This window comes from Lissotriton vulgaris, chromosome 9 (assembly GCF_964263255.1).
Source record: "Lissotriton vulgaris chromosome 9, aLisVul1.2, whole genome shotgun sequence".
NCBI classification, from domain to species: Eukaryota; Metazoa; Chordata; class Amphibia; order Caudata; family Salamandridae; genus Lissotriton; species Lissotriton vulgaris.
The window spans coordinates 231,997,058-232,020,086 of NC_141697.1; positions in this window are offsets into that span (position 1 = coordinate 231,997,058).

Sequence of the window (23,029 nt, forward strand, 5' to 3'; positions counted from 1 at the left end):
GGTACTTAGGGGAAGCCATAAGGTATTGATGCGCAGATCTGAGAGATCTGCCAGGTACGTAGAAAGATACTCTTATACAGATGTACTTTGCTCCTATACCATGTAGAGCTTTGAAAGCCAGGACCAAGGCCTTGAAACGGATTCTGCTGTGGACAGGTAGCCAATGCAGATTCTTGAGATGGTAAGAGGTCTGCTCTCTAGAACCCAGACACAGCACCGCCATGGCTGCCGCGTTCTGCACCACCTGCAGTCTATTGAATAGATACTCCGGAAGGCCCAGATAGAGGAAATTGGAATAGTCCAATATGGAGATAATAAGGGCCTGAATGACTGATTTCCTATGTGAGGTCTGTAGTAGAAATAAAAACCTCCAAAGCATCTTCAAGAGGCCGAAACAGGTCCCGGCTACCGACTGAACCTGGGCTACCATAGAGAGGGCGTCATCTATTTTTATTCTTAGGTTCTTTGCATTCCTGACTGCAGCCTGGGGAAGGGACATGTCTTGGGGCCACCATTGTTTCCAGGCGTCCAACGGGGGGACCCGAAAAAAATAATTTCGGATTTGTCTGTGTTACATTTCAGATGATTCTGTTGGAACCAGGCAAACATCTCTTTCAGGCCCTAGTTTATCTTCTCTCCATTAAACTCCTCACCCTTCTCACAGGTGAACAACAGTTGTGTGTCATCGGCGTACGAAATTATTGTAACCTCATTCTCTTAAACCATAGTAGCCAGGGGGGCCATATATAAATTAAAAAGTATAGGGCTTAAAATGGAGCCCTGTGTCACACCCACCTTCAATGGTGGCATGCTGGCTGAGAAAGGGGGTGACCAGACCTCCTGATTTCTATCCTCTAAAAGAGAGGCAAGCCACTTCAACACAGTGCCCTCAAATCCACACTACCTCAGCCTCTGGAGGAGAAGGACGTGGGGCAAGGTGTCAAAAGCCGCGGAGAGGTCGAAAAGGACCAGGACCGCTTTGCCACCTGTATCCAAGGTCTCTGTGGAATCCTGGTTGTTGATAAGGATACAGCTGACACAGGATAGGATTGAAAAGAAGCTCAGGTTTATTGGAGATAAAGGAGACACATCCAGATCTCATCCAAGCTCAAAGTAAAACAGCCCACAGCTTGTAAAGATACATTCCAGTAGCTATGGTAACCAAGTAGAATACATGACATCATACAGTGTGAGTCAGGGAGGATGCAGTGTGAGTCAGGGAGGATGCTACACATCTTCCCCCCATAAAAAAAAAAAAATAAATAAAACTAGCAAAAGAGAGAATACCTAAAACAGTAAAACAATAGATAAACAATCAAATTTACATCAAGAGACATAGTCTTTTAAATGAGAAGGTCTCTTGGTGGTCCTGGAGGAATGTCGACACACCTTAGGAACTTCATGATTGGTGTCAAGTCGGGAGCCATCAGCATCCATTTTAAGCTCAGGGGCAGGAGACTCGTGATTGCCAGATAAGACACAAATTCTATTTAAGTTCCATATTCTATGGTCTAAAGTCCTCACAGCATTCTTAAAGACCTTTATAACTTTTATTGGTTCAGAGAATTTGATTTTTTTACCAGGAAGTTTAACAACTACCATGTCACCAACCTTCACAGGCGTTGCTTTAACAGCATGTTTGGAATCGAAATAGAGCTTTCTGTTGGAGGATTTCAAAATCTCTTTCTCTCGCCAATTAAGTTCATTACTCGAATCTCCACTTTTGGAACAACTAGCAATTTCATCACTCAAATCTCTTACCCATGTCGGTTCTAACAAAGTACAAGGGGACCTACCCCTAAAAAGGACAAAGGGCGATTTACCAGTTGAGGAGTGAGGAGTGAATCTATAATTTTCAACCTTTTTAAGAACTTGTTCTTTCCAATTGAGGCCCACCCCTTTAGCCCAGGAGATGGTTTCTTTGAGTACTTTGTTAAATCTCTCCACCACGCCATTGGTTTCTGGGTGGTAAAGAGCACATTTTTTATGAATTATACCACATCTGAGTAAGAAAGACTCCATTTCCCTGGAAACTAATTGGACCCCATTATCAGTAAGTAACGAATGTGGGAATCCTTCCCTGGCAAAGAGGGACTCTAGGAATCTTATAACACTGCTAGTCTCAATGTTTGAAGTGAGGTGTATTTCAGGCCATCTGGAAAATAGATCCATTAATACGAAAACGAAAGTTTGTTGCCCATCAGTGTAAATGGGGCCAAGGATGTCAAATGAGACCTCTTTCCACGGCCCACATGGGAGATCTCTAATGATCATGGGTTGTACTCTTACAACTTTGGATTTATCACTCAGGTTACAAACCACACAATCTCTGATAATACGCTCAATGTGCAAGTCCATGCCTGGCCACCAGTAGGATGAGCGAACTCTTTCTTTAGTTTTTGTCATACCAGAGTGTGACTCATGAGCCAGATCAATGATGTTTTTGCGTAATTCAGAGGGAGGAACCAATCTAGTCCCACGAACCAACAAATCATTACAAACAGCCAATTCGTCTTTCACCCCCCAGAATTTTGCACACTCAGCACATCCCTGTTTCTTGGAATGCCAACCCTTCTCTAAGAGAGACATCACCTCAGAGAGAACGGGATCAGATGATAATTTAGAACGCCACTCAGATTCATCAATGACTTCAACAGATACCGGGCAAACTTGATATTTATCTTCCTCACAATCATCATCTAAAGGTACGTCCTTAGAAATGTCAACCAGCCTTGACAAGGTGTCAGCGACACAATTTTGAACACCAGGTATGTATTTTATAGTGAAATCAAATTCCTGAAGTGCAATAACCCATCTGGTTATTCTACTGGATACTAAATCAATACCTTTTTTTGAGAAAATCTCGCATAGAGGCTTGTGATCAGTCTTGATTATGAACCTGCTTCCCCACAAAAATTTCTTGAATTTTTTGACAGACCAATATACAGCCAGAGCCTCTCGTTCAATAACGGAATAACGAGTTTCAGGGTCTTTAAGACCACGTGAGGGAAACATAATAGTATCTAGGACTCCGTCATTCTCTTGTTGGAGAACAGAACCAAGTCCTTTGAGACTGGCATCGGTAGTAAGAATAGAAATCTTTTTGGGGTCAAAGCTTCGAAGATTAGGAGCTTTCTCAAGTCCCTTTTTTAACGTCTGAAATTCAGATTCACAAGTGTCATCCCAAATGAATTCAGACCCCTTTTTCAACAAACTTCTTAGGCCTACACACTGACTGGCAAAATCTTTAACAAACTTATTGTAATATTCTACCATACCAAAGAATTTCATCAATTCTTCCCTGGAGGAAGGGGGGGGCATCTTAACAATAGTATCCACCAAGTTGGCCTTAGGCGCAATACCATCTTTTGAAATTGTGTGGCCTAAATAATGAATTGATGAGACACCAAAATGACACTTCTCAATCTTGATGGTGAGGTTGGCTCTTTCAAGTCTACTAAGTACATCAAACAAGATGGATTCATGCTCAACATCATTTTTACCAAATACAAGAATGTCATCTTGGTAAACACATACTTTATCACAACCTTTGAGAACTTTCTCCATAATGCGCTGGAATACAGATGCCGCTGAAACAAGGCCAAAGGGCATACTGACAAATCTAAAAGTCCCAAAGGGAGTGATAAAAGATGTAAGGTTTCTTGAAGACTCTTCTAGTTCAATCTGGTGGTAAGCAGAGGCTAAATCTAACGTGCTAAATACTTTTGCATTGTTCACTTTAGTCAAAAGATCAGAGATGTTAGGAAGAGGGTATCTGTCACTGATAACACACTTATTCAATTGCCTCAAATCAATGCATAGACGCAAAGAACCATTGGGTTTGCGTGCGGCTACCACGGGCGCAATCCAATCAGTCCCTGTAACTTCCTCAATGATCCCATCCAACTTTAATTTTTCTAATTCACTAATCATCTCATCTTTGAGGGAAATGGGAACAGGTCTAGGCTTGCAAGTATAGGGTTGAGACCCAGGCCTTAGTGGAATTTCCAGCTTGAAGTCCTTGAGGCAACCTAATTCATCTCTAAATACTTTAGGAAATTGCATCTTGATGCGTGACAATAACTCAACATTAGAATCAACTTGGACAGAGTTGACAAGCTCTTTAAGTATTATGGGATTGGGACCACTGGGATCTAACATTATGTGAAGATCACCCTGGTGGAACCAACTGATTATACTATCACCCTTCTGAGAAACATAGATTTTGCCAACAGTATAACGACTTTTATACTCAATGCGTCCTGTAAAGCATCCCATAAGAGGAATAAGTTTACCTCCATATGCTAACGGACGAATGTCAGCTCTAGTTAAATGAGTCTTTTTGGATAACTTACCCAAATAAAAACTTCTAGAAATAATAGTTATTTTGGCACCAGAGTCAAAAAGAACATCCGTTGACTCACACTCAATTTCAATGGTGTCAATAGGACAGTTTCTTTGATCAGCTGTGGATGTGACTTGAACAATAACTTGTCCACAGACAAAATCTTCTTCTAGACATTCATCTTCAACAAATTTTACAGAAGTGGAAGGGGTTTTACTTTTACATAACATTGAAAAATGACCCTTCTTTTTGCATTTTGAACAAACAGCATTAAAAGCAGGACATTTCGTGTCATTCGCATAATGACCAATTTTGTCGCACCTGAAACATTTGGGTACAAAAGGTTTCTTTTTGGAATTAGAAGAGGTAGTAGACCCAGAAGGTTTTTGTGAGTCAGGTATAGTTTTCTTAATAACGTGAACAGAGGGTTGTTTGTCTTTATTCAAGGTGTCAACACACTTTAGAGAATGTTCAACTCTTTTTGCTAGTTGTAGAACCTCGTCTAAAGATGGTTCATCTTTTAACCAAAGTTCATCTCGAACCTTTTCAATATTACAACCAACCATGAACTGATCTCTAATTCTTTCCTCAATTGAAGTGTCAAATTTACAAGAGGAAGCTAATTTTCTTAACTGCGTGACATACCCCTCAATAGTTTCCCCTTCATTTTGTAACCTTTTAGCAAATTGATATCTTTCCAAGATTGTACTAACCTTGGGTAAATAGTGATTGTCTAACTTCTTCATGCAAATTTCAAACTCGTTCAGATTTCTTTCTTCCTCAGCAGTAAGTTCAGCTAAATGGTCAAATACATCTTGGCCCTCTGACCCAAGACAATGAAGTAGGAGAGAAGTCTTACGTTCAGCGCTAAGACTAACCCCACAAACTTTAGCATAACGTTCGAACACCTTTTTCCATTTTTGCCACTTAATAGGAGGATCACCAGGAGAGGATAAAAAAAATGGGGCTGCAGTGACATTTTGCATGGTTGTCTAATGAGAATAAAAGAAAGTTGCTTGGAAAAGGAAAACAGTAAGAAACACAATCACACTAGTTGCCTGAAAAGGAAAAAATAGCTTAAATAAATAACTATTCTATTTGTAAATGTAAGTTAAGAAAACAGTAAGGAACACAATCACACTAGTTGCCTGAAAAGGAAAAAAAAATAGCTTAAATAAATAACTATTCTAATTGTAAATGTAAGTTAATAATAAACTGTGGAGTAGAGCAGAATATAATAACTTGCGATGAGATGTCAATCAGGAGGATGTTCCACAGAGTCCTTCAGAAAGATGTAATCCTGGAGGTTGCTTCAAAAGGTGTCTTTAAAAGGAGGCGTTTAGAAGATGAAGCGCTGTGGTGACATATAAAATATAACATCAAACGATATAAATATAGGTAATGTGCATTTGAGTTAAGTTTCCATGGAAACCAGGAAACACGAAGAAAAATGAAGAAAATGGCTGCTAGTGATGTCAGACGCTGATGTCAGACGCTGCGTGAGAGAGCGTCGCTCGTCAGGGTCAACGTTGCACTAAAACACGCGAAGAACTTCAGAAAGCGTGAAGACCTGCAGAAGACGGGGACGCCGAACGTTCTCACAGATGAAAGGAGACAAACAAAGGCACGCGTGAGTAATGGCTGTACAGCGCGACCTCACGAGGCAGGTTTGTCTTTGAAAGATAATAACAGCCAAGCCTGTTGATTTTTAATACTGGAGTTGAAATCGGCACGCTCACTTGTAGATAAACGAAATTGTGCTGAGTTTGTTTACTTTTAACGCTGGACTGAAAAGCGCAACGTTAATTTAGACGGCAATTCGTCTTGAAACAACTTTGGCAATGTTGGTATTAAAGTCAGATTGAATTACAACATTTGAGTATGTTTATATTAACGGTGGAATTTTAACGCTGGCATTAGAGATATAGATTCAAGCTGGATTTGAAAAACGGAGCTTTATACTAGTTATTGAAAAGTAAGGACTTCACCTGCAATTGACAGGCTGAATGGATTTCAATAGATAATAGTAGATCTCTTGGCAATTAGCTATTTTCAAGGCCATAACACATTTCACAGTTTGATAGAAAGGTCAAAGTTGGTATGACGCCTTAGTAATTTCAACTCAATTAAAAGGTTGGTAAATTAATCTTGAGTACAGCCGCTGGTGCAATCAAAGCACTGTTAAATCAACAGCCGCAGAAGTATTGAAGAATGTCAAAAGACATAAAGTTCAGTAATAAGGAGGATTAATTAATCCTGAAAACAGCCGCTGGTGCAGTCAAGGCACTTTTATTATTAACAGCCGCTGGTGCAATCATAAGCACAAAGCAAATGGAAGAAAATGGTACCTTGTGAAAACAGCCGCTGGTGCAGTCAAGGCACTTTTATTATTAACAGCCGCTGGTGCAATCATAAGCACAAAGTAAATGGAAGAAAATGGTACCTTGAAATTGAAGGAAGCAGGAATAGTTGTTTTGTTGAGATAGTTGAGTCTCCCTTCTCTTCAGCTGCCGACTACGCCAATGTGGAATCCTGGTTGTTGATAAGGATACAGCTGACACAGGATAGGATTGAAAAGAAGCTCAGGTTTATTGGAGATAAAGGAGACACATCCAGATCTCATCCAAGCTCAAAGTAAAACAGCCCACAGCTTGTAAAGATACATTCCAGTAGCTATGGTAACCAAGTAGAATACATGACATCATACAGTGTGAGTCAGGGAGGATGCAGTGTGAGTCAGGGAGGATGCTACAGTCTCCTTGATGGATTCAGATACCTCCAACAGTGCCATCTCTGTGCTGAGATTCTGCCTAAAACCAAACTGGCTAAGATGGAATAGGTTGTTGGCCTCTGCAAAATTACTGATCACTGTATGAACGAATTTCTCAGCTATCTTTGTAAAGAATGGTAAGAGAGAAATAGATCTATAGTTAGTTAAGACCATGGGGTCAGCCGTAGGTTTTTTTTAATAAAGGAATAATTTTTACACTCTTCCAGCAAACTGGAACCTGGCCTTTAAGAAGGGAAGTGTTTAAAACACAATTGACAATGGGATTCAGAATCTCTGCCTTGGAGGCCAAGAATCTGGCCAGACATGGATCTACGGGTGAGCCAGATTTCAAACCCTTCATTATTGCCAGGGATGTCTCTAAAGGCATGGGAGGGAAGGTGGAAAGGGAGACCCTAACTTCCTGATGGTAGGGGGAAATTTGTCAGGTAGTCCGCACATCTTCACCCCTTTGGCCATCAAACGAGGATTGTATGGTTATGATCTTCGTATAGAAAAAATTGGCTAAATTGCCAATCCACTCGTCCGAGAGGGGGGAAGGTCTAGTCTCGGCCCTAGGTGAAGAGAAGCTTTTGACATTGACAAACAATTCTCTGCTTTTGTTACCTGCATATTCGATTTTGGTGACGAAAAAGCTCCTTTTAGCTACCTGTATCTTTTTATGGTAGACTCTTAAGGTCTCTTTATAATTCCTTTTATTTTCTGCCTTAAAATCCTTCCTCCAGGCTCTTTCCAGACGTTTGCAGTCCTTTCTGCACTGACAAAGGGTATCGTTAAACCAAGGGGCTGAACATCTAATTACCCTTGTGGGGCACTGGGTAGGGGGAGCAAGGGTCAACGTGCCCTGCGCAATCCAGTTAACAAGAGCCTCTGCATCCAGCTCAATATCACCAGTGAGCCTGGGAGAGTGTAGGTCTACTCCTGTTTGAGAGCTTCCGGTGTGATCTTATGGAGAGGTCTGGAGGTGGAAGGTGGTTGTTTAGCCTGCGTGACCAATTGCTTTGTCAATTTGGGTAGCCTAAAGCTGATCAACTGGTAGACCAGAGTAGGGGTAGAGGAGGTTCTGTCTGAATTAAGCATTTACAAATACCTGATCAAGGGTGTGGCCTTTCTCGTGTGTAGGGGCAGATACACAGGGAGCGATAAAAATCACACCTAGGGATTCAAGCAAGGAAATTGCCTCTGAGGTGCCCTGTTGATCCATGTGTATATTGAAATCCCCTAGTACGAGGAAATGCTTAAATCTAGAGGCCACAGGAGCAAAGGCATCACCAATGGACTTCAAAAACGCTCCCGCCAGCCCAAGGAGTCTATACAGGATGACTCCCGCAAGGCACTGATGGGGGACAGGGTAGCCTGCAAACATAGACATTCCGCTCCTTTCATTTCCTCCATGTGGATGCAAGAGATGGCTATGCCAACTTTGCTAATAATGGCGATTCCACCTCCCTTGCTTCCAATACGATCTTTCCTCACAATGGAGTAGCCAGGGGGATGGCTAAGGCAATGGTTGGGTTGGATTGGAGGAGTCCGACAACCACGTTTCAGTCAGAAACAGAAGATCAGGTTTAGACTCCAATAATAAATCATAGATGTGTAAAGCATGTTTATTCAACGAACAACAGTTTAAGAGACGGGCCTTGATATATTGTTGTTTTTTCAATATGACATCCGCCTATTCCTTTCTTAGTATATTATGTGCGGGATAATGTACCTGAAGAGTCATTAGTGCCACCCCAACTGCAATGGTGACACCCTTTTGAGAAACCGCTAGTCTCTATATTAATGGTATTCTTGCATTGAATATTGGAGCCCAGCTCAATAATAGTCTCCCTATCGTATTTCAGTACCTTATAAGAGGGTAATATCAGACCAGCTGAATTTCTGGCCCCCGGCCGCCTCCGGGACGCTGACGAGTGCAGACGGGCTTGCCTTATGCGCCCCTTTGGCGCGCCGTCGGCACGTCCATCCTGTTTAAATACCTTACCGTCGTCAGGAATGACGGAGGCAGGGGGAGGAGCTGCGTCCCTCTACTACAATCGGTCACTAACGGACCGTGGTGGACCGGGGACCGGCTCTGAAATGCCACAAGCGACGCAAGTTAAAACAGGAAAAGAAAGTTCCCCCCGAAGTAAATTCCCATTTACAAGTGAGTGGTTAAAAATGCAAGATACTACACAGAAAGTCGTAGGAGCGCACGATACAGCCGCCTAGCGATCTGCTTCCTAGATAAGACATAACATCATTGTCCCACACACAGAAATTCTTTTCATGTTTTATTTATCAAAAGCTCTTTTTCTATTTTTTAATATATATATATATATATATATAAATAATTTCATTATGTGGAAAATTATTTGCAAAACGTCCTACAAATAAAACAGCCCCACAACCTGTATACAAATAAATAACAAAACATAGAATTCATAAGTCATATCAGAAGAACAAGCGCCACATTGTGTGGTGCAAGAGCACGCAAACCAGTTCATAAACTGGGTGTCTAGTGGGCTTCCTACCCCCACGCGGGAGCAGATTTAGGACATCCTCCACAATTCAGATAAAACTCCTGCCTGCATCCGCGAGGCAGAAAGACACTATTGCCTCTTCTGGGCGGGACTATCACTCAATGTCCCTTCCTTTTGTTTGTTTTGGAGCCATTTTGTATTCCCCTGGTGTCAAGTGGACTTTGTGGCTGCCCCCTGCTCCTGGCAAAGGCCAATGCAAGAGAACCCTGCATCTGCCCCTATTAGGGCAGAAAGACTGTTTCACCCCTTTCTGGGGTAGGGGAATGACCATGCTCACAGTGGCAGTCCCCACCCCTATGGGTTTTCTTTTTTTAAATTTTTTATCCTTGATGATTTTATCCTATATTTCCCTGGTGTCTAGTGAGCTTTATGTCCCCTTGGAGGGCAGATTGCGGGTAATCCCCCGCACCCTCCCCCGAGGGAGAGCAGACAGACTTGCAATTTCAGGAGGTGGGGAGCACAAACCCTTGTCTAAGGGCCGCTCCTCTATATCACTGGTGTCTAGTGAGTGGATCTCTGCTTGGCAATTGCTCCCCTGTGGCAAAGCACCAGAGGATCTTTTATACCCCTCCCCAGCATTGCATTGGGGAGGGAGTGCAGGCGTTGGGCGCCCTTGAGGGTTTAATGCTGTTTTAAGGCACTTTAATTAATGTTTCTTACTATTAACTAATTTATGACAATTATTCAGCTCAGAAGTGTGACTTGCTTGGATTCAAATTCATGACGACCTTATCACAACTTTTGACCAGCAGAGAATATTCACCGCCATTTTGCTTCTAAATTGGGTGCAATGGAGTTTCATTAACCTTGGGCTGTGGTAACCATAACCAACCAAATAAGCCCTATTTAACCATAAAACTATGCACTCACTTTTGTTGTTTCCCGCAATTGTATATTCCTACGTGTTTACTTTTCCTGGTGTACAGTCCTTTAAGTCTCTTGTATGTGCTTATCTGTTTGTGTTTTCATGTATGGAATAAAAAGGCAGCAGGAGATTGCAAGGCATGTATTGTTGGGGACTAGGTGCATATTGGGCATCACTAGTGGAGGAGATTTTTGTCTAGCATTAGTGGATACATATACTTCAAATTCCAATTGGATAACTAAGGCACTTACTTTGTACACTTGACTCAGGAAGGTTAGTGATTATCACCCCTCAAGATTACCTCCAGGGGGGTGGTAAAGAGACCGAAATGAAGATATAGTATAACATACTTATCGCACAGAAACTCAATGTTGTCAGGACCCTGTCTCTTAAGGTGAAAAGGGACCTACTTTAGATTGTAGCAGCTTGTAATAAAAAGTCTACATTTGGTCTGACACTCATAGCTCTCCACCCACACAATTGGTTTTTGTGCTTATTGCCCCCCCCCCTTTACAGGCATAAACATGGACCTCAAGCACATGCCAGGCTATACCTTTTGGCCCTTGAGAAAATGTGAATAGCAATGAAATAGTCAAGTGGTTTTTAACCTGTGGTCTAGGGACCCCTCTTGTCTGGAAAGTCTACAGAGGGGTCTGTGACTGCTTGAAAAATGCTATCAATCAATAAATCTATTTGTAGAGCACGCTATTTACCCGTGAGGGTATCAAGGCGCTGGGGGGGGGGGGGGGGGCGGGGGTGGAAGCTTCGCTACTGTTTGAAGAGCCAGGTCTTGAGGAGTCTTCTGAAGGCGAGTAGGTCTTCGGTCTGCCGTAGGTGGGTAGGAAGGGTGTTCCAGGCATTGGCGGCGAGGTAGTAGAAGGATCTGCCGCCTGAGGTTGTTCGTTTGGATGCGGGGGACGGCGGCGAGGGCGGAGCTGGCGGAGCGGAGCTGGCGGCGAGGGGTGTGGAAGCTGAGTCTGCTGTTCAGGTAGGCTGGTCCGGCGTTGTGGAGTGCTTTGTGTGCGTGGGTGAGGAGTTTGAAGGTGATCCTCTTGTCGACGGGGAGCCAGTGTAGGTTTCTCAGGTGGGGGGGTGATGTGGCTGCGGCGGGGGACGTTGATGATCAGTCGGGCGGAGGCATTTTGGATGCGCTGTAGTCGTCATAGGTGTTTGGCTGGGATTCCGGCGTAGAGTGCGTTGCCATAGTCCAGCCTGCTGCTGATGAGGGCCTGTGTCAACGTTCTTCTTGTTTCGGTCGGGATCCACTTGTAGATCCTGCGGAGCATGTGGAGGGTGTTGTAGCAGGAGGAGGAGATGGCGTTGACCTGTTTGGACATGGAGAGGGAGGAGTCGAGGATGAATCCAAGATTGCGTGCATGGTCAGTGGGTGTCGGTGCTGTCCCCAGAGTAGTTGGCCAGCAGGAATCGCCCCAGGCTGAGGGGTTGGGTCCAAGGATGAGGACCTCCGTCCGAGTTCAGTTTCAGACGGCTGCTCCTCATCCAGTCGGCGATGGCCTTTATTCCGTTGTGGATGTTGGTTTTGGTGGTGCATGGGTCCTTGGTGAGGGAGAGGATGAGCTGAGTGTCGTCAGCATAGGAGATGATGTTGAGGTTGTGGTGGCGGGTCACTTGTGCGAGGGGGGCCATGTAGATGTTGAACAGCGTCGGGCTGAGGGAGGAGCCCTGGGGGACGCAGCGGATGATGTCGGTGGCTTTGGATCGGAAAGATGGGAGGCGGACGCTCTGGGATCTGTCAGAGAGGAAGGATGTGGTCCAGTCGAGGGCCTTCTCTTGGATACCGACTTCTTGTAGGCGTGTTTTTAGAGTGCGATGGCAGACCGTGTCGAAGGCGGCCGAGAGGTCCAGGAGGATGAGGGCAGATGTTTTGCCGCTTTCTAATTGGTGCCTGATGTCATCTGTGGCGGCGATGAGGGCTGCCTCGGTGCTGTTGTTTCGTCTGAAACCGGATTGGGACGGGTCCAGGATGTTGTTGTCTTTGAGGTGGCGGTTCAGTTGCATGTTGACGATTTTCTCGATGACCTTCGCCGGGAATGGGAGCAGGGAGATGGGCCGGAAGTTCTTGAGGTCCTTGGGGTCTGCCTTGGGCTTTTTGAGGAGGTAGTTGATTTCGGCGTGCTTCCAGCTTTCCGGGAATGTCGCTGTTTCGAGGGAGATGTTGATGATCTTCCGTAGTTGGGGTGCGATGGATGCGTCTGCCTTGTTAAATATGTGGTGTGGGCACGGGTCTGTTGGTGATCCTGAGTGGATGGAGTTCATGACCTTGCGTGTCTCGACGTCGCTGACGTTGGACCAGGAGGTCAGGCGGTTGGTGCTATTGGTGTTCGGGAGAGGGGTGGAGTCTGGCGTGGTCGGGTCGGTCGTGGTGTTGAAGCTTTCATGGATGTCGGCGATCCTGCGGTGGAAGAAGATAGCCAGTGAGTCGCACAGTTCCTGTGAGGGCGGGATGTCGTTGGTGTTGGCGCTGGGGTTGGAGAGTTCTTTTTCAATGCGGAAGAGCTCTTTGCTGTTGTGTGCGTTGTTATCCAGGCTGTCTTTGAAGGAGGATCTCTTGGCTTATCTGATGAGGTGGCGGTGTCTGCGGGTGGCGTCCTTGAGGGCTGCGTGGTTGTCCGGTGTGCGTTCGTGGAGCCATTTCTTCTCCAGTTTCCGGTGTGCGCGCTTGGAGGCCAGGAGCTCGTCGGTGAACCAGGTGGCTCTCTTGCTGGCGTGGTTGTTGGGGGGTTTCTTCAGTGGGGCGAAGGTGTTGGCACAGTCGTTGATTCACTGTCTGAGGTTGCGGGCTGCGACGTCTGGGTTGGTGGGGAGGGTGGGTGGGTTCTTGGGGAGGGTGGTGATAAGCTGATCTTCGGTGACTTTGCTCCAGCAGCGGCGAGACAGCTGTTGGGTGCGATGGTGCGTGGTTGGTTTTTGAAGGTGAAGTGAATGCAGCGGGGTTCGGTTGTGTGGTCGAAGGTGACGTGGGTGCTTGTGAAGAAGATGGCGTCCAGTGTGTGGCAGGCGGCATGGGTGGGCGCAGTGACGAGTTGTCTGAGGCCGTGGTTGGCGAGGTTGTCGATCAGCGGGGAGGAGTTGGCGTCGTTGTTGTTTTCGAGGTGGAAGTTCAGGTCCCTGAGGAGGATGTAGTCCGTGGAGGCGAGTGCGTGGGTGCTGTCGAGGTTGGCGATGGAGTCGCTGAAGCAGGCCCAGGGTATGGGGGGGCTGTAGATGAGAGTTCCTCTGAGGGTGGTGTTGGGGGTCGGTGTGGATCCAGAAGTGCAGGTGTTCGGCGGTGTTGAGGGAGTCTTCTGCATGGGAGGTGACCTTGAGGGTGGACTTGTGGACTATGGCTATTCCTCCTCCGATGCCGTTGGGGCGGTCCCTGCGGGTGATCTTGTATGCGTCTGGGTTGGCTACGGCGATGTCTGGTGCAGAGGAGTTGTTCCACCACGTCTCGGTCAGGAAGGCTACGTCCGGGCCTGTGGTGTCGAGCAGGTCCCAGAGCTCGATGGCGTGTTTGCGTGCGGAGCGGGTGTTGAGGAGTATGCAGCAGAGGTGGTTGGGTCTGGTTCTTGGTGGTTTCATGGTGGTTTCATGGTTCTGTCGCAGGTGAATCTGCAGCTGCGGCAGGAGAAGGGTCCGTGGGTGTGTTTCGGGCGGCCTGGTTGCAGCGTTGGTCTCAGGCGGTGTTGAGAGCGTGGAGGGAGTCGTTGTCGTAGCTGAGTCTGAGTCGGGTGTGGTGGGGGCGCGGGGGCCAGGGGTTCTATGCGGCCGCTTCCATATGAGGGGATGTGGGAGGGAGGAGCAGCTGGGAGGCGGGAGCGGGGCGGCGAATGGGATTGCAGGTAGGTGGGGCCGCAGGGACGCAGCGGCGGGAAAAACGGGTGGGGGCCGCGGGAGAACTGGGCACAGGAAGGAAAACCAAGTTTAGGCAAGAAAACAAGTACAGGCACAGAGGAATAAAAACAAGTCTGGGCAAGAGAGCAAGTTAGGCACAGGGGAATAAAAACAAGTCTGGGCAAGAAAGCAAGTACAGGCACAGGGAAATAAAAACAAGTCTGGGCAAGAAAGCAAGTACAGGCACAGGGGAATAAAAACAAGTCTGGGCAAGAAAGCAAGTTAGGCACAGGGGAAAAATACAAGATTAGGCAAAAACAATGCAGGCAGAGCCGTGCAGCAGCGTGGGGAGCAACCTGCCTGCTATAACATTACCAGATTAATAAAGTAAATAAAGAAGCAAAATGTAAATCTGGAATTTTAAAACATTCTGCTAAGGTAAAGGAATTGAAATTGAAGGCTAAAAATGAAGTTGTTATCATATTGATTCATGGGAGCAGTGTAGGTTCACCAGACAGAATATAGACGATGTGTGGCTTCAATTGAATTTAGAAACGCCCCAAACTTCCAATAAAAATTAAAATTGTGATTGTTTTATTGTTTTTAAAATATATAAAATGTCATCATTTTTTATTTGTTTCAAGAATGCTTGTTTCTCTATTATTGTGTATTGTTTTGCTTTTCAAATAATTGAAAATGCTAAGGCCAGAGTCCTCAGCTGCCAGTAATGACTCAGTGGGGGTGCCCGGACTCCAAAAATGATTCATAGGTGTTCCCCAAGGTTCCAGTAATGATTCAGTGGGAGTGCACAGAAATCAAAAGGTTAAGAGCCACTGGGATGGACTATCGGGAACCTGAAGGGGAGAGTCAGAAAAAGGGTTAGAAAGTGCCTGAAAAATAAAGTGAAAATTAAGAAAAACGAACACAAAAAAGATCACGTGTTTAATTGGTTATGTGTAAACAATACCTATGGCATGCAAATATATGGTTAGGGAAATAGCAAAACACAGCATTATGTAAGAGTATTACATACACCCTAACATAAACTATGACACTTGTACTTTATGCAAACGTAGTACAGAACCTACATGACAACATATAACGCTCGTAAACGGCAACCATTGCAGTATATCGTTGCGGTTTATATTATTGTGTTGTGCTGCTTTTCTCAACATTTGTAAGTGGTTCCTCGCGTTACTAGCAACGATTTAATATATTAATTTGAGGCAAACATTTCTTTAAATTCATGTTTGCTGTGCTGCCAACATTCAGTTTTAAGTTTTGAATATTTAGTACATGGATTTATTTATTCTGATTGGGAGAAAAACAAGTATTTGAGTAAAGAGATTATGAACAGCCTTACTGCTGACCTTTTCGATTAAACAAAAAACACATTCCCATCAATTAGCAGGAAGATGCAGCGGCAGCAGGGGTGCACTCCAGGGAGCAGTTGGTTTCTCAGTCACTCTTCCCACTTCAATCTGAGCATGGAGCTTGGATCCTTTGCCTTTGGTGGCCGCCATCTTTGTGTGGTGGCGCTGCAGGGCTCCTTCCTTCAGGCTACAGGACTTCAATGTGATTGTACTCTGCCCATGCTGCGATAATGAAGCATTAGTATTCCGAAAGTACATTTGGAAAGGGTGACATTCTCAGAAATGGTGCTGCTGCATTTTATAGTGTTACTTCTCATTAAGGCCTAGGAAATAAAACCCATTTGAGCAAGAGAGAAATGTTTGTACAAGGGCGGGGGAAATTTAATTAATTCACTCTCTTTTGTAATAAGCAATGTTTTGTTAAGTATCACATTTACCATATTGCTTTCACTTTACAATACATAATGCAACACACTATCTAGCCGGACACTTGATGTTATGGTTTGTTATATGGCAAAGTAAATTTGCAACGTTGTATTTATGTATCTTACACAAATATCCACATAAAAGGTTGAGATACATTAAAACCCCCTGCAACTGCAATGTGACAGGCAAGGGGTATGTATGGTACATTAATAGTACCCCGATAGATAATGTGTATAAGATGCTGTTCTCCCAGTCGTGTTCGGTCTTCATTTCATTGTTAGTTCCACTGTTATGTTACACATTGCATTTGAACAACACATCATGGATAATTGTCTAGTCTCGTGTGATTTTTCTTTTTCGCACTGTGACCCTTTCTTGTGTGTCCTCTATGTGTTCCCTATTCCCAAAGACTGCCAATTTCTGATTATAGGTTAACATCACAGAGGTTTCCAGAGGAGTCTAGTCTTATGACTGTCTGTCAACATGCACAAGTGTACAGAGATGAGGAGACAGGTTGCATGTTATAGCCTTCTCTTGTATGTGATTTAAAAGCTTGCATGTGGTCGCCACTCCTGGTATGTCAAGACAGGCATAAAATGTTTTATCATGGGCAGACGAGGATGTACTTGGGATATGAAACTGTCAGTTTCTGTAGGGGCAACAGTATATGAAAGGGTCTCTGAAAGTGAAGGACTAATATTTAGGGCCAAAATGAATGTATTCACTAGAAAGGACAAATACATTATGAGATGCAAAATGAGCGTATAATTGTACTTTGTTTTTCAAAATAAAATTGACAGGATTTTTTGGGGGGAAAATCACTATGTCGTCATAAGAAGGTATTTGGTTAACAAAATGGTGGTGTACTTTTAATAAGTGCCGTGTTTTGTTTGTGTAAATATATTTGTTAGAACTGTAAGTCTTAGGGTGGTCTTCCCTGAAACCTTTTGCCTTTATCCTCCTATTTTTCTACATTTATTTTTGTTGGCCTTAGGACTGTGCACTTTACCTCTTCTAATAAGTGCTAAAGTGCTTGTGCTCCCCCCTTAAAAACATGGTACAATTGGCCTGCCCTTGAATGGCATATTTAATTCTATTTAAAGTATCTATTAAAGTGGTATACCATATACACATGGTCTGTAAATTAAATGCTACTAGTGGACAAGCAGCACAAATTGTGCCACCCTGTTAAGTAGCCCTTTAACCCCTTCCGTGCTCATGATGAGCTCAGCTCGTCATGAGGCACGGTGGCCATGTGCTCATGACGAGCTGAGCTCGTCATGACACGCGCGGCGCTCACACGCGGTGCTAATTCCCCCGCGGGGCTAATTTCCCCGCAGTGCTGAGCGTTCTATACAAACGGGCGTGGTCATGACGAGCTCAGCTCGTCATGAGCACAGCGCCACCATGCAGCGTGACGAGCTCCCCCCCGTGCCACGGGGGAATTAGCCCCGCGCGAAGGTGTTAAATATATAAGTCCTGCCATTGCAGCCTTTCAGCAGTTTTAAAGTTCCAATGCGATTTGATAATATAATCCCCTCGGTCAAGTCTAAAACTCCTTTTTTCCTTACATAAAAGTCCTCCCTAAGGTAGGCCCTAAACACCTGATAGGGCATAGCACATTGTAATTAAAAAGTGGGGCATGTACTTTTAAGTTTTATATGTCCTAGTAGTGAAAAACTCACAAATTCATTTTTCACTGCTGTGAGGTCAACCTCTCCCATATGAGGACACTAGTTTACCTTATTACATTTAAAAAGTGCTAACTTTAGATTGGGAGTGGGTGGGAAAGCCATGTTTGGTATCTGAGGAATTGTAATTTAGAATTCATTTGAATGATAAAGTCGAATTTCAGGTCACAATTCTGAAAATAACTCTTTTAGCATTTTCTTGTCCCAACCATTCGGTGCATGTTCCTGGGCCACATGACTAGGTGTAAATGGGAGTTGGCCTTTATATATTCCTCCAAGACAGCCACACAATAGAGGGACTGGGTCTGCCTAAATTGGCCATCACTGGCAGGATGGGGGAAGGGTGGAGCTGTGCACAGCCCCACTAACAATCAACCCAGGCCCTGCACACACACATACCTTCACACTAGCCTTTTGTGCCTGTAGCCAGGCTGGAGCCAGGAACAGGAGGTAGAATATTCCAGACACTTCTGTGGGTAAAATCCTCCAGAATTTTCTCCCACTCCAAAGAAGGCACCAGGAATAAAAAGAGGACCCTGTGATCCACTCTTCAGATCTTTTCTGGGCCTGTGAGAGACTTGGAAGAAGGACTGTTCTGCTGCAAGAATGACTGCCTAACCTGAGGTAGAAGGACTGACATGTACCTTGAACCTTGGACCACCAGAGTGACCCCATGGGCTAGATGGCTTACCTCCTGATCGGAGCCTCAGACAGAAACGGCTCCAACCTTCTTAAACCTGCACCTGGACTTTGCCAACTGTGAGTCCCAACCCTCAAGTGGTGCTTCCCCAGTCCTGAACCCTTGAAAGTGGGGATATACGTGCTCTGCCAGCCCAGGTGTGGTCCCCATCAGAACTGATGTAGCATGGTGCAACCCGATGCAGCCGTCGCAGCGCCTCACTGGTACTGACACAGGGGACCTCACATCGCAGCCCTCGCAGCTTTTCATCGGAACTGATGCAGCGTAACTCAACTCGATGCAACCCTCTCAGCTCCTCAAAGGAACTGGCGTAACTTGACGCCAGACCCCCGCACCACCCCGGATCAAAGACATAAGCCACAAATCTCAGCGAGCCTAACCTGGTCCCGGTAAAGGCCCACGCTCCATTGCGGTCAACCTAAACATGTGACTTTATCCCAGTCCAGCGGGACCAGATAACCAAAGTTGGCACTTTGTGATGTTATGTACTATTTTTACCTAAACGTTTAAAATTGTATATCTTTGGTTCTACTACTTGGATTTTTGTTGTTTTGGTGTCAAATAGGGTATTAAACGTTGCACTATTTATCAAAATTGGTGTGGGATTGTTCTTGTTCTGTGTTCTCACTGTATTACTGTTTGTGTTCTGCATAAATACTTGACACATGCCTCTAAGTCAAGCCTGACTGCTTTTATGCCAAGCTACCAGAGGGTTAAGCACAGGTAGTTTAGTGATTTTAGTGTTTCACCTTAGCAGGTATTGTGGCTGTTCCTTGAGAAGGGCTCACATGCTCATCAACCAACAACCCAATTTCTCACAATAATTATTAATAAAAAATGCTTAGTAATATTTGGAGGCAAATGCATATATTTACAGTGAATGACAAGCTGGTTTTTGAGGGTGAAATTATTGAATTTCCAAAATATATTTAAAGCTAACATTTAAATAAATTATAATGAGAGTGTGATGCCCATTACTGATGGCACAACCTAATGTATTTGGATCTTGCTCCAATTATATTTCATGACTTAGTCTTACATTTCATGATAGATATATTGACAAATAGTGTAAACTTCTTATGACTACAATCATCTGACTGAAGCTCGAGCCTATATGATTGGTTCAACCTAGATTATATGTAGGCTGTCTCAACCATTAACCTAAGCAATAGTGCTGGTGTCTAAGGTAACATAGTATGAACTCTGTGACTCTTTATCCTATTCCACCATTACCTTTTCAAGTATATTATAAAACATATTATTAAAGTATCTATTGGTTACATGTATATGGGATGTAGCTACCTCAACTTCTCAAGAGACACAGGCAGATTTGGCCCTTTTCTGTTAGGAAAAAGATGGAGAAATATTACTCACAATTACATTTATCAATGTACCCGCTCCTAAATGTTAGCAATTTAGCCATTGAAAGTACCTGACACCTTAACTTTTTCTCCTACACACAGAGCACTAACAGATACATGAAGCAATATGTATTTGAACTGAATCTATGACAAAATATCGACTACAAAAATATCTACCTACAAAAATATCGCAACAAAAATATCGATTACATTAATATCGAGATCCTATCTCTAACAAGGTAAGTACAAAAATATCGAGAAAAAAATATTGCTGTTAAAAGATATCGTTTTTCAAAAATATAGTTTTTTTTTAATTAAAAAAATTAATATTAACAAAATAATACTTATAAATATAATAAACATAGTTAAAAATATATTATAATATTTAAAATTAATAAATAATGTAATAAAAACTAATAATAATAGATATAATACATAGTATATACTTCATTATTAATACCTCTAATAAATTATTTTAATAATATAAATAAATGAAAATATAATAAATTACAAATACATTTATATGCATCAAATAATAATATAAATAACAATTAATAAAAATGTAAAACAAATAAAAAAATGTAAATAAATTTTGCATGGCATACGGGTAAAAATTACTATTCCCACTCCAGAGAGTGCAACAGTAGGGAAAGTGTTGGATAGCGTAGGGGTAAGAATTACTATTCCAACTCCAGAGAGTGCAACAGTAGGGAAAGTGTTGAATAGAGTAGGGGTAACAATTACTATTCCCACTCCAGAGAGTGCAACAGTAGGGAAAGTGTTGGATAGCGTAGGGGTAACAATTATTATTCCAACTCCAGAGAGTGCAACAGTAGGGAAAGTGTTGGATAGCGTAGGGGTAACAATTACTATTCCAACTCCAAAGAGTGCAACAGTAGGGAAAGTGTTGGATAGCGTAGGGGTAACAATTACTATTCCAACTCCAGAGAGTGCAACAGTAGGGAAATTGTTGGATAGCGTAGGGGTAACAATTACTATTCCAACTCTAGAGAGTGCAACAGTAGGGAAAGTGTTGGATAGCGTAGGGGTAAAAATAACATACTTATAAATAAATGTACTTTTTTAAATAATAAAAAACGTAACTATTAAATAAATATAAACCATTTACAAATACCAATACATAATTATAAAAAACATAATTAGCTAAATATATTTAACTAAAAAAATTAATAAAAAATACCATTTAATAATATTTAATTACCAATTAATAATTAATTAACAATTATATAATTACCAAAACAATTAATTAAAAAACATTTTTACTTAATTACATTTAAATTACTTCCCACCCTATTCCCCTATAAAACCACAATCCGCTACAGAATATAATTATCAATTAATCAATTAATTAAAATTAATTACCAATTATTTAAAAATAATTCTCAATTACTTCAAATTAATTTATAATTCCTGCTAATTAAGAATTATTTACCATAATTAAATTAATTCCCACCCTATTCCCCTATAAACCCACAACCCGCTACAGAACATAATTATCAATTAATTAAAATAAAATACCAATTAATTAAAAATAATTATCAATTAATTAAAATTAATTTATAATTACTACTAATTATTAATTAATTTAACATAATTAAATTACTTCCCACCCTATTCCCATATAAACCCACAACCCGCTACAGAACATAATTATCAATTAATCAATTAATTTAAATTAATTACCAATTATTCAAAATAATTACCAGCTAATTAAAATTAATTTATAAGTCCTACTAATTAATAATTAATTTAGCATAATTAAATTACTTCCCACCCTATTCCCCTATAAACCCACAACCCGCTACAGTACTAAAATAGAAAATTTAATTAAATTACATAAAAATAAATTAAAAACATAATAAATACATAATATACACAAAATTATTTAAAAATCGATATTAGTAACATCAAAATTGTTAACATCGATATTACTAACATCGATATTTAAAACGTCGATATTACTAATATCGATGTTAAATCTATTGATATTACTTACCTTCTATATTATGTCCCTTCGATATTTAAACTTCGATATTATTGTATATCGATATTTAAATATCGATATTTTGTCTGCATACCATTTGAACTAAATTTTAAGTTGACTAGCATTCTTTCCTAGGATCCTATAAGTTGTAATTGAGGAACTACGCGTTTACATGTGCTGCATATTCATTGCATTTTTCCTTTGCAGTTGATCCAAATACAAAACCTTAGTATTATGGGAACGTGCAGATTATGCTCTGCTTTACCTTTGTTTCAGGTGAGACTGAGATTTAGCACACATCAAGGGTTCGCATTTATGTTAAGCGAATCACTGAATTTATAAAAACCAAAATCTCATCATGAATAAAATGTGTGTGTCAGAAATACAATCAGAAGTGATCATTGCGAAGCTGTCATTTCATGACTGGGACTGGGAGCCTTTGCCTGCTGTTCTCTCCACCCGGTAATGCAGCTCGGGTTGGGGCGATCTCTCTGTACCTGACAGTTTGACCAACCTAAGACGGCTAGCCAACCCGTGATGTGCACTGACAGCAGTGCTGCCCACCACTCCACATCCGTGCCTGGCGCGGCTCCGTCCAGAGGAAAAATAAAATGATAATAATACTATTTTATTATTGTTTTATTTTTCCTTTTCCTCGCGATATCGGATGAACCGCCGCTGCTGAGGAGGGATTCTATGTACCCCCAGGACCTTCATAGAAAGACTCCGGCCACTCTCGAATAGGACAGCAGTTTTGCCCCTTTCAGGTAGGGGAGTGGCCAAGAAACTAATGACAGGCCTGCCTGGTGGCAGCTGGGACACGCTATCTTTAAACAGGGCTCATGGGTAACTTTAGAATAAGGCAAAGAGGATGCGAACTGTTGTTTTTTCAGTAGGACATGACTTTTAGTAGGCACTTTTTTTTTAAAGGTTCCCCTTAACCCCTTCGGTGCTCGTGACGAGACCAGCTCGTCATGAGTCACGGTGGAGCTATGCTCATGATGACCTATTCTCGTCAACAGCGCCGCTCCGATAACGGCGCCCCTCCGCCCACGCGCAGTTAATTCCCCACCTGCTCAGGCGAATTAAAATTAATCAGTGGTCGGGGTCGTGACG